This window comes from Maylandia zebra, unplaced genomic scaffold (genome assembly GCF_041146795.1).
Source record: "Maylandia zebra isolate NMK-2024a unplaced genomic scaffold, Mzebra_GT3a scaffold11, whole genome shotgun sequence".
Taxonomy (NCBI): domain Eukaryota; kingdom Metazoa; phylum Chordata; class Actinopteri; order Cichliformes; family Cichlidae; genus Maylandia; species Maylandia zebra.
The window spans coordinates 3,714,348-3,725,364 of record NW_027490041.1 but is presented as its reverse complement, the minus strand read 5'-3'; the positions used below and the strand labels follow the sequence as shown (position 1 = coordinate 3,725,364).

At 43.1% G+C, this 11,017-nt stretch overlaps 1 long non-coding RNA gene across 1 annotated transcript; it reads right to left on the bottom strand.

The window, feature by feature from the left end:
• Positions 1 to 695: 695 nt before the first annotated feature.
• On the bottom strand, positions 696 to 2,248 carry LOC143415918 (uncharacterized). The gene is made up of 4 exons (XR_013096346.1): positions 2,189 to 2,248; positions 1,111 to 1,231; positions 928 to 1,026; positions 696 to 788 (listed from the first exon to the last, which is right to left on the bottom strand). It is a non-coding gene; the product is annotated as an uncharacterized LOC143415918 (long non-coding RNA).
• Between the last annotated feature and the right edge of the window lie 8,769 nt (positions 2,249 to 11,017).

Sequence of the window (11,017 nt, the reverse complement as noted above, 5' to 3'; positions counted from 1 at the left end):
GTGATTAATCAGGATTAATGACAGAAGATTGTGTCATTAATTAGTCATGTTTTAATCTACTGACAGCACTAGTGTTCACTCTGGTGCCTCCAACTGTTTTACGCCCTTTCAACACCTTCGTGGTCAAAAGTGTACACGCACAAAATCTACAATAAAATCCTCACGCAGCAATAGGACAGACACACAATCCATTTATCTCTGTGTCTCAAACACACACACGTGTATTCAAAGCCTCGATTTGTTCATATTTCATCTGTTGTGTTTTTATCTTCAGCGTTTTCAGTGTTGCTGCATTTACACCAAAAATGTTTCCATTGATGAATCAGATTGATTTGAATGTGTTTCATCCATACAAATCCCTCCCTGGTGGTCACATGACTCTATAACATAACAGGAGTCATGTGACAAGAGTTTCATGCTGTAAAATGTCACAATGGTTGAATGTGGTGGAGTAAAAATGTGAGATGTCAACTACTTTTCTTCAATATGAAATGTTTGCAGGGCCTGACAGGAAGTGGACGGACGCTCTGATCACTTCCTGTTTGCTGAAGTGGGTTTTCAGTTGTTTAGAAACCAAAGGCTTGTTTTAAAAGACAGTTTAAATGGGACTGAGGGAACGACGTGTTTGTAGTTTATATCCAACAACATCGAGCAGTTTAATCAAAGAGTTCATGTTGCTAACAGCTCACCTCTCTGCAGCAGACACAGGCTGGGATTTAAAATTAATGGGACGACCTTTAGACCAGTCACTCTGTAAGGACACAGAGCTGGGTGGTTTCTGATTGACGCTAAAAGTAAGTGAACATGAAACATGTGTCACATCCAATGTGTCCAATACATTACATAAAAAGTATAAATAAAGTATAAATTGTTAAATAGTAAAAGCTGATTAAAATTTCAAACATTTTAATACTGACATGAACTTACTTTTCGTCAGATGACTTTTTTTGCCCTAAATTACGAAAGAAATGCTTCACCCGTTTGCTCTTAGAGGACACAGAGCTGGGTGGAGGTCCAGGCTGGTTCCTGTGAATAATGATGGAGCAGTGATGTGAGTGCTGAGCTGTGACATGGAGAAGAGTCATGGACAGTTAGAGATGGTCATCTCACCTCTGAGCTTTGGTCTGGCTCTCATGTTCCCCACACAGAGTGCTTTTAGAGGGAGGGACTCCCTCCTCTCTGTCCTCACACTGATCCATGCTGCTCAATTCAGCTCACACACACTTTCTACCTGCAGAGGAAACACAAATCATTCATGTGCACATCAGCTGAAATCCTCCTTTCATCATGTGTGCTGTCCAAATATCAGCTGCTTCTTTCCTGCTTCATCTCAGTGTCAGCTGGATGCAGTCAGACAGCAGTGTGAGGCAGAGGAAGCTGCCATCAGCTGCTCTGCTATCAGTCCACTAGATGGAGCCTGAAGCACACACGATGCATTCACTGACACACACTGAGTCACTGTGACTAGACGCTTCAGTCAGTCCAACACGTGTGAACAACATTTTAAACATTTCAGCTGATCCAGGATTCAAAGAGGATCAGCAGAGTTAAAGCTTCACACTAATTCTTGCTGCTGAGTTTGCAGAGAACTGCACACACACTGATTCACTGCTAATGAGAAGCTTCTTCCATCCAGTAATTCATCATCCATCAGCTCTGCTGCTGCTCTCAGTCCTGGACTCTGATCACACACTAAAAGCAGCTTTTTAACTCGTGTCTGTAAGAACTCTTAGTGTTAGCTTAGTGTTAGCTTAGCGTTAGCATGCTGTGTGCTAGCTTAGCGTCAGAGCTCTGCAGGTGTCTCGTGTGTAAATATTAATCACAGTGACAGTAAAGGAGGTAAAGGGCTGTGACGTCATCACGTACGCTGCGTCCTCTGTGGGCTCTGAGTGAACTCAAAGTACAAACTACAAGTACACAAACACGAACGTAGCTCAGAGTGGCGGACACACTCGGCCTCGTTGGTCCAGCTGTGAGTCCGTTACCGTGAACTATGGAGCGGCAGATTTGTGCTGAACTAAGCTGCACACAGCTGATGTTAGCCAGGAAACATTACACACTGACTTTAATGGAGAGACCGGAAATACAAACACACACAGTTTGTTGTGTGAAGAAATCAAACACGAGCTGAACAAACAGTAAAGTTCCTAAAGACAAACTGTTAAAGGAGGAAACAAAGCAAACTTACAGTTTCTTCACACCAACAACAAGCTCCACTCCACACCTGGACACTAAACACGGACACACAGGTGAGCTGCTTCCTGGAAGGAGGCGGGGCTCCACCTGAAACTCAGCACAGGTGGGAGGGGCTCAGCTCTGTGTGTGCTGATGTGTTAACTTTAAAAATATGCCGTCTGACTGCTCAGACTGAGTCAGAGTAAAGTTCACATGCTGACGTGTGGAGACATGAAACCTTGTTGTAGCTGCAGGTGTGAACACACTGATCCCAGATCAGCTCTGCTGTATTTGTAACATGAACATTTCTGCTGCAAAGCTTCAAATGTTCAGCATGTTTCTCTGTTTCCAGTCTATAGATCCAGTCACACTTTCTACCTTCACCTGTGCAGTAAAGACTGAGAGCAGAGCTGAAACCAAGCGTCCAATCAGTGAGCAGCATCAACACCTGAGCTTCATTCAGACTCTGTTATTGAAGATGTTGTTGGTACAAAGTTCATCTGCTGCTCACATGAATCCATGAAAGATTTATTTCACTGAATGTTTCTTCAAAGCTCATTTCAACCTGTTGAAGTCATGAATGAAAGTGCAGACTGAGAGTGGATCACATGATGTTTGAGGTGTGTCATGTGACATGTTCAGTATTGTCACACATGTCTAGATTGTCCCTGATATCATAACTGCTCAAACACTGATGATTATATTTGAAGAATTATTCCTGATGGCAGCAAAGTTTGAATGGAGCTCTCTGTCTGTGCTGATTTGTCGCCCTCTGGAGGTCAAAGCACAAACTGCATGATGTCACTGTAACCACCACAGAGACAGGAAGTGTTTTTATGACTGAAACACTGAAATGATGCTAACGGCTGTCGTTAGGCTCACTGACAGCAGTGCTGATGTGTTCATGTCAAACACTGGCTCAGGTCAGACTCCTTCATCCTTCTCCAGCGTGAGGCCGCCCTCAGACCCACAGGAGCTCTGACCTTTGACCTCCTGACCCTAACCATTTTAGTCTTGTTGCATCTGCAAATCCATCCAAACCGTAGCCGAGCAAAAGAAGCTGGAAGCTGTTCTATGAATGATGTTGTTGAAGGAGCTTGGAAAGAAAAGCGTCTGGACTTCTTTAAGTTGCTTGAAGAGGGACATGGACGCCTTAACGCCCACTCACATCCTGGGACATTTGATCACAGGAAATCACATGATAGCGTGGGGCTAGATCTCACAATGGGTTCACCCAAAACCTTGGCTGATTGTGACCCACACCCGTTCTCACACCGTGGCTCGTGTGATTAGGTAGAGGATCAACAGGGGCTCCATGTCCCTGAATTTAAACTGAATCTAAACACACCGTGCACAATGCCAAGTTAGATAATGGTTAAAAGAACAAGATAAGAATAAATCAAAAGATAAAATAAGGATAAGAAATAACTTAAAAAAATAAAATAAAAAGATAAATAACTGCAAATAAGTACAAATAAGTAACTGAAGACACGTGTGGTCTGCAGATGTCGATGTACATGGATGTACATGGAGTTTAATGTGCAAAATGAACTTAGTGTGCAAAGTGACCTGATGTGCAAACTGCAGTTTGAGGTCGGTCAGCTGTTCAGGAGTCTGATAGCAGTGGGGAAGATGGAGTTGTTGAGTCTGGATGTTCTACATTTCACACTTCTGAACCTTCGTCTCGAGGGCAGAGGTGTGTCTCTCCTCTGGACTCTGTGATGGTAGCTGCTCTGCAGAGAGGGCAGCGGGGTCCTGATGATCTTCTCCACAGTTGTTATCACTCTCTGCAGGCGTTTGCGGTTTGCAGTAGTGCTGCCGTACCATGCAGTGATGCAGCTGTCAGGCTGCTCTCCACAGTGCAGCTGTAGAACCTGCTGAGGATCTTGGCCAACATACCAAATTTCCTCAGCCTCCTCAGGAAATACAGCAGCTGCTGAGCCTTCTTGAGCAGCTGTGTGAGTTTGAGTCCCTCACTGACTCAAACTCCTTCAGTGACACTTGCAGCCTTGCAGATTAGTTTGCTGATCCTGATGCATCTCTGGAGCTGATGCTGTCCCCCAGCAGACAACAACAACATAGATGCTCTCACTAGTCCACTTTACCCTCTAATCACATCTCTGACATCTGCAGGTTGCTCCATAGAGACTCTTGTGCAATGCCAGGTGTTTGTGTTTGTGTTTGTCTGTAGGTACACATTAGATATGACCATAGACGCACACACACAAGTGAACACAGCAGCACAGATGGTTTCCACCTGCTTCCCTCTTTCTTCACACAACTGTGAGGATGATGAAGAGGTTTCAGGACGAGGTGGTCAGCAAGCACAGGATAAAGCAGGGCCATGAAACTCTCTGGTGCAGCAGATGTTTAATCAGACTCAGCTTTAGGCTTCTTTTCCCACCTGGCAGCAAAGTAACAGCTTCACTAATGTGAACAGTCACAATGTTAAACGTTTCTATATCTTCATATATTTTTATCTGTTGATGCTGCAGAATAAAGTCTGTTAACAGAGTGCAGGATGTGTAGAGCAGGTCCAGCTCTCCCTTTACTGTGTCCACTTTCATCAGCCCCTGTGAAGTGACACAGAGTGCATGTGTGTCTGTCAGCTGTTGTTTGTTGTGAAGGATGGAACAAATGAACACACACTTTTAGAGAAATCTGAAAAAGCAACACGTGCTTGGGCTCCTTCTGTGCTCGTCTTCATTAATGCTGATCTTTCTTTCCTGTTTGTTCTTTGGCACAAGCTTCAGTCTTTTCTCCCAGGGCTCCTTCACACTTAGAAACACACCTACATTCATTTATACACAAACATCATGAAACAAAGGCTTTGTAAAAGAGGACATGAGATCCTCTCTGAACAGCACATTCATATCAAACACAGGACTGAACAGGATATACTGAGTCTGTGCTGTTTTCATTGTTACTTGCTGAGTATTTTTCCAGTGTTTGAAATGTGACTCAAGTCTGATTCTTCTACTGTGTGTGAACTCTAAGCAGCTGCATTAAACAGCTGCTTTTCAAACCAGGCTCAATCCTATGAATCTGTGAATGTAAACTTTTGTCACCTGCATGAATAACAATCCTTGATCTAGTCAGGACTGCAGTGCTCCTGTGATCCCAGCTTATAGATGGAGGCTAGCATGAGAGGCTCACCAGCTAAAGCAGCACACCTGGGTCTCCCAGCCTATTAAAAGCAGCCCTTTGCTTCACCTGCTTCACTAAACATTATTATTATTATTTAAGCAGAGTGGTGTGATTCATGTAGGCATTGCTGTGTGACAGGAGGACTTTTCTTGCACACTTTTCTAGCTCGTGTGACGTGTGACGTGAGCTGACGTAAAAACAGTGATGTTAGCTTGATTCTCTTGGCTAAAACTATTTTAAAAAGAGGGTCAATCATGCAAATCTGCCAATAGAAGCCAAAGTTACAGCCCCTCAGAGTTTAAAGAGAAAAGGCCCGTTTCCAACACTCGGTTGTGCAAAGGGAAACAGGCCCACAGTGCCTGAGTGTGTGGGTAATTCTTCAAATAATATTCAAAAGCAAACATTTTTAAGCATGTAAATAAAATTCAATCATTTCTGCTCTTCAATACCTAAGAAATGAAAACTGGCAGATGGTCCCAAAATGTGAAACGCCTGGCTATCTGTGCATTTAGTGCTGCAAGTTTTCACTGTTTACCTTCAGAAGCATAAATCTCTGCACAGATAATGTTCATATGTGGATTCCTGGTTTTCTGCAGTTAATTGTGACCCAAAGCGTATTTTTAAAGTGGTTCCAGGCAATAAAGCCTAAAAATAAATACATCTACTTCCTTTTTCTGTGTTCCAGCCTCAGTGACTCTGACACAGTGCTGTAATATTTACACCTCTGATGAAAACAGAGTTTGTAGTTGCAGAGAAATACTCGACTCATTTTGGGCATTTACGAGCAGGAACCTCAGAAAGCCCCTCGCTGCTTCACTGGTTAAGAAGCAAAGCAAACATTAGTTCACAGTGATGTTAATTAAGGCCCAAAGTTTAGGAACGAACGTCAGCACTTCACTAATGAATGTAATGCTGATTCATGTGCTTGTTTTGTAATGTGCATGTTGTGCGTTGCTATTTCCCATATTCTTTGGCACTGATAGATGAAGAGTCTCAGGCAGGACCGAGGCTGCCAGCTGCTGACAGTGAGCAGGGAGAGAGCAGCAGAAGCTGGGCAAGAGCAGGGCACCTTCAGCCCCCTTCATCAGTCAGAAATCATTTGGGTGTCTGTGTGAAATGTCTGATTTTTAAAATCTTTTTGTAGACATATTTATTAAATGTTTAACAATTATATAGAAGAAAGACAATGTAAAGAACAAAACATGACAAAACCAAAATGAGTTGAAGTTATGAACTGTTTCTGAGAGACAAATAACACCAGGATCCTTTTTGTGTAGCTGACAGCTGGTAACTGTGCAGGGGCGGGTCTAGCAAAGTGTTGCCAGGGGGGCAGGTAGGGCATTAACAGGGAGAGGGGGGCACAAAGACATACTTTTCTTTCTTGTTCTCATTTAAAATGTCTCACTTTTAATAAATAATTATCTGAATCTTACAACAAACGTTTCCATCTGATGTAAAATGTATAGAAATCCATTATTGTACATAGTCATTTTTTAGGGTCCCATCATAATTTCTTCAGAAGTAAGTACTGCATATGATGCCAGTGTTTCCCACATTTTCTAGATACTACACCAGTACTGTGTGTAAAATGCATCAAAAAGTCCGTTTGATTCTTTCTCACCTGTCTTTCTGTCTCCTTTCACTTTTTAAAGGTTGCCATGTTAGAAAACATATTTTGCCCTGCCGTGCTGTTTATTGATGTGGCAAATGAAAGGTTTATGAAAACATATCTAAATCTGTCATCAGTAATCAGCAATGATCATGTCTCACCTCTAGTCTCTTTCTTAATGTCAGGTTTCCACCGTGTGTTGTAGATGTTCAGGAGGTTAACTCGACCAACAGTCTACTTCCTGTTTAGAATACCAGGACAGGGAGGATGGTGCAGGTTTAAGTTTATTAGACTGATGCATGTATACCAACAAGACAGCGTCCATCACTGTGACAACAGCGTTTGTTTTCATTCAAAGGCTTCATGGTTTTTCCTTTAATACCTGGGGGGCTGGTCTCCAGTCAAAATGCCCGGGACCATTTTTTGTCCCAGTCCAGCCCTGGTGTCAGATCTGCATGCAGTGTCAATGAGACGATCAACAACAGATCAGACAAAACACTCAGGCGGACACTCCTCTGTAGAAGGAAACATGGAGAGTGTGAGGTAATCAGTGCACAACATCACTTTGTATTTCAGGCTGTTTTTATATAGAACTTCAGCACCAATGTAAAAGTTCTGGTTTGAGGAAGATGAAGAACATTTTCAGGAAGGATGCCGTCTGCAAGCAGAGCTGCTTGAACCTCAGCGCTGAGGTCCAGACTACTTCCTGTGAAGCCACGTGATGTAAATCTGCTGCTGTAACTTCACAGTTTACTGAAGCTAAATGCAACGTTACCATATAATCTGTTTTCAACAAAGGTTTCACTCCGTCCGGTGTTGATGGAATGATTCAGGCCGTACTCGTCAGGCTTCCCGTCGACCACACGCATTTCAGTCACAAACCCCGTGACTGACAACAAGGGAAACAGCAGAAGAAAAGATGTGAAAAATACTGGATGATGATGATGGAGGATTAACCGCGGTGGCTAAACTGTTTCCTGTCTTTGTGGGCGTACTCACAGGGAAGTTTCCAGGCACGTCAGTCTTGGTGGCTAAAGTCTCCATTTTCCAACATGTATCGCTACAGGTGCAAAGACACAACATTAATCATCAGTGTAAATATTTTAATGCTGTCCAAACGGTGTTTGCTTTGTCTGTCCTCTCGCGCTCACAGAGGAAACGAGGACGCCACCTTCAACCCATCTTCAGTTGGCTCAACCATGGCCGGACTTCCTGTTGGCTTTGTGACAGCAAACCACTTGAAATGAGAGCAAACTGCAGTCAAGCACCACTTACAGCAACCTGTGGACACGCAAATGGAAAGCACTGAGAATCATACAGAAGCATAAGAGCTGTTTATTGTAACACGTGTGTGTGTGTGTGTGTGTGTGTGTGTGTGTGTGTGTGTGTGTGTGTGTGTGTGTGTGTGTGTGTGTGTGTGTGTGTGCACATTAATAACACACTGATGTATGTTAGTTTGATTTATGCTATATCTGAGAAAACAACTGCAGAATTTTACATCAAAGTTTCCAAAGCTGATGTTTTGTTGTTCACTCTGTTTTATATTCATATAGTTTGTTGTTTTTAAATCAGTGGACAAAATAAATATTATCACACAAAATCCAGGGTGAAACATAACCAAATAACCTAAATGGTGAAGTCATTATAGAAGTACATGTTGCAAAGGTCAGCCTCCTGTATAGACTGCTAAACTGTCTGGGGGGGCCCTGCCTGTCCTCGTTGGATAAGCTCCACCCCTTTTCCATAAGACGGAGACATTTGTATGAAAATAGATGCGCAGTAAAATAAAAAATAAAAAATATTATGGATGACTCTGTAAATCAAAGTCCGCCTGAGGCAGAAGCAGAAACCATGAGGAGCACAGCACCACTCCCAGAAGGGCACGAAGTGAAGCCATAGCTGCTGAAGAGTGAAGACGTGATGATGGAGGAGATCACAGATGAAGATCTGCTGCCTGCTGACTCTTTATATAGAAGAGTGAGACTATCTCCCCACCAGCAGCTGCACTTATACAAACCCCAGGTGCTGGGATGGCTTTGAACATGTGACATTTTCTGCAAACACATGGACAGTTTCATAAGCACAAAGATTATTCCTGCAGCGGCAGAATCGTATCCACTGTGTGAGAGGTGAACGTCAGACAGTTCTTAGAAAATGTAGTTTCTCTTTAAGCTTTTAACGTCTCTTTTACCCCCATTTGTCTAAAAACTACTTGACAGCCCTTCATGTCAGAGGTTTATTACCTGTGCAGGATGGAGCACATGGTCTCAGTCAGGCTGGACACGATCACTCCTACAGGAAGTAAATGTGCTGTGATTTTATTTCACCTGTGAAATGATGAAAAACAGCAGAATAGCTCACGCTAACAAACGGGTGTTGAAATGTTTCATTTTCTGCTGTTTCACAGGTCAAAAAGGGCGTCGAAGCAAACTGAAGCTGAGCTGCTGCTGCTGTTGTAGTGCAGCATCTGCTGTGTGCTTCATCAGAGAACCTTCTGTACACAGCAGACAGAGGCTGCTGCCACTGAAGTCCATCTGCTAGAGAGCTTTAAACACTGGTTATTGAAGTGGCTTTGATGATACTGATACACAGTCTTTGCTGCTGTCACAGGACAGGGATCCACCAGGGAGTAGTTGTCAGGATAAAGAGCCTTCGCTTCTCTAAATATAAACTGGATACTTGTAGGAAACTTTGGGAAGCAGCATTTTTCCTCATATCGTCTAAACTGAAGTTAGCTCAGGTGCTTCTTCCATACTTGCTCTGCAGAAAGCCAAAGAGTTTGGAGCTCTGCAAACATTTGCAGCACAGCTGGATGTTTGTAACTTTGGTCACCTCTGTATCATCCCTCAGATTCTTTCTGCACAGCTTTGAAACCACGACAGCACGAGTGATGCTGAGGAGACGTCCAGTTTAAACAGACCTTTATTCCTGGAACACAAACACATGAAGTGATGCTGCTAAAGAAGAACATTTAATCGCACTAATGAATCAAGCATCTGTTTGTCTGTCAGTCTGTCAACAGTTCCTCTGATCGACTTCAGACTTGGTGGGTATTTTGTTTTTGCAGCGGTCAAAGTCGATCAGCGTGTTGCTTTGTCTGCTGTAAATCTGCCTGTACAAAGGGAAACATGCATGTTTTAGATGCAAACTCACAACATGGCTGCATTTTTGTGATTATGTGTATTTTATATTGATTTATTCTATTATGTTTTGTATATGAATCTTTACAAGTGTGTCGATACAAAGGCTTGATTAAAACAAAGGTCTCAGCTGTGCTGTTAGGGATGCTCTCATATTTGTTTCAAATGTAATAAATCAAAGGATTTCAGGCTTTTCATCCTTTTTATTTGTTTGGTTCTAACAGCAGCTGGATAAAAACATGCAGGTGATGAATATAATTGTGTGATATTATGAGCATTGTGAATAAAGAAAGAGCAGAGATAGTAAAAAGGAAACAGATGATGGACGTGAGATTTTCAGAACAAAAGCTCCTCAGTGAGACGATCACCTGGACACAAGGTCAGGCAGCTGGGACTCATCTAGAGAGCAAAATGGAAAAGTGATCTGTGCAGAACATCACTGTTGATTGCAGTTATTTACATCAGACTTCTTCTCTGAGATAAGAGCACCATTTGTGGGAAAGATGACAGTATTTCCAGGCTGGATGCTGTTTGCAGGGAGAACTGAATGAAAGTCTCCTGCACCTCAGCGCTGAGGTCCACACCTGTGAACACAGATGAGGTCAATCTGCTGCAGCACGTAGAGCTTTACTGATCAGCAGGTTCAAAGGATTCAGCAGAGCGTAGAGTCAGAGCTAAATGCCACATCACCATAGAGTTTGTTAACAACAGCTTTCTTTGCCCTTTGTCTCGATGGACTGAATCAGGGATACTCGTCATACTTCACCTCAACCACGTCACTGAGAGACCCCAGCCTGACACAGCAGCAGAGATGATGAAAGCAGAAACAGCAAACAGATGCTTCAGTTGTGTTTCTCTCTGTGTGTGCGCTCACGCCCACTTGTGTGTGTGAACTTTCCACGTACCTCAGCTTGTTTCTCCAACATGAGCCATCAGGGCTGAAAAA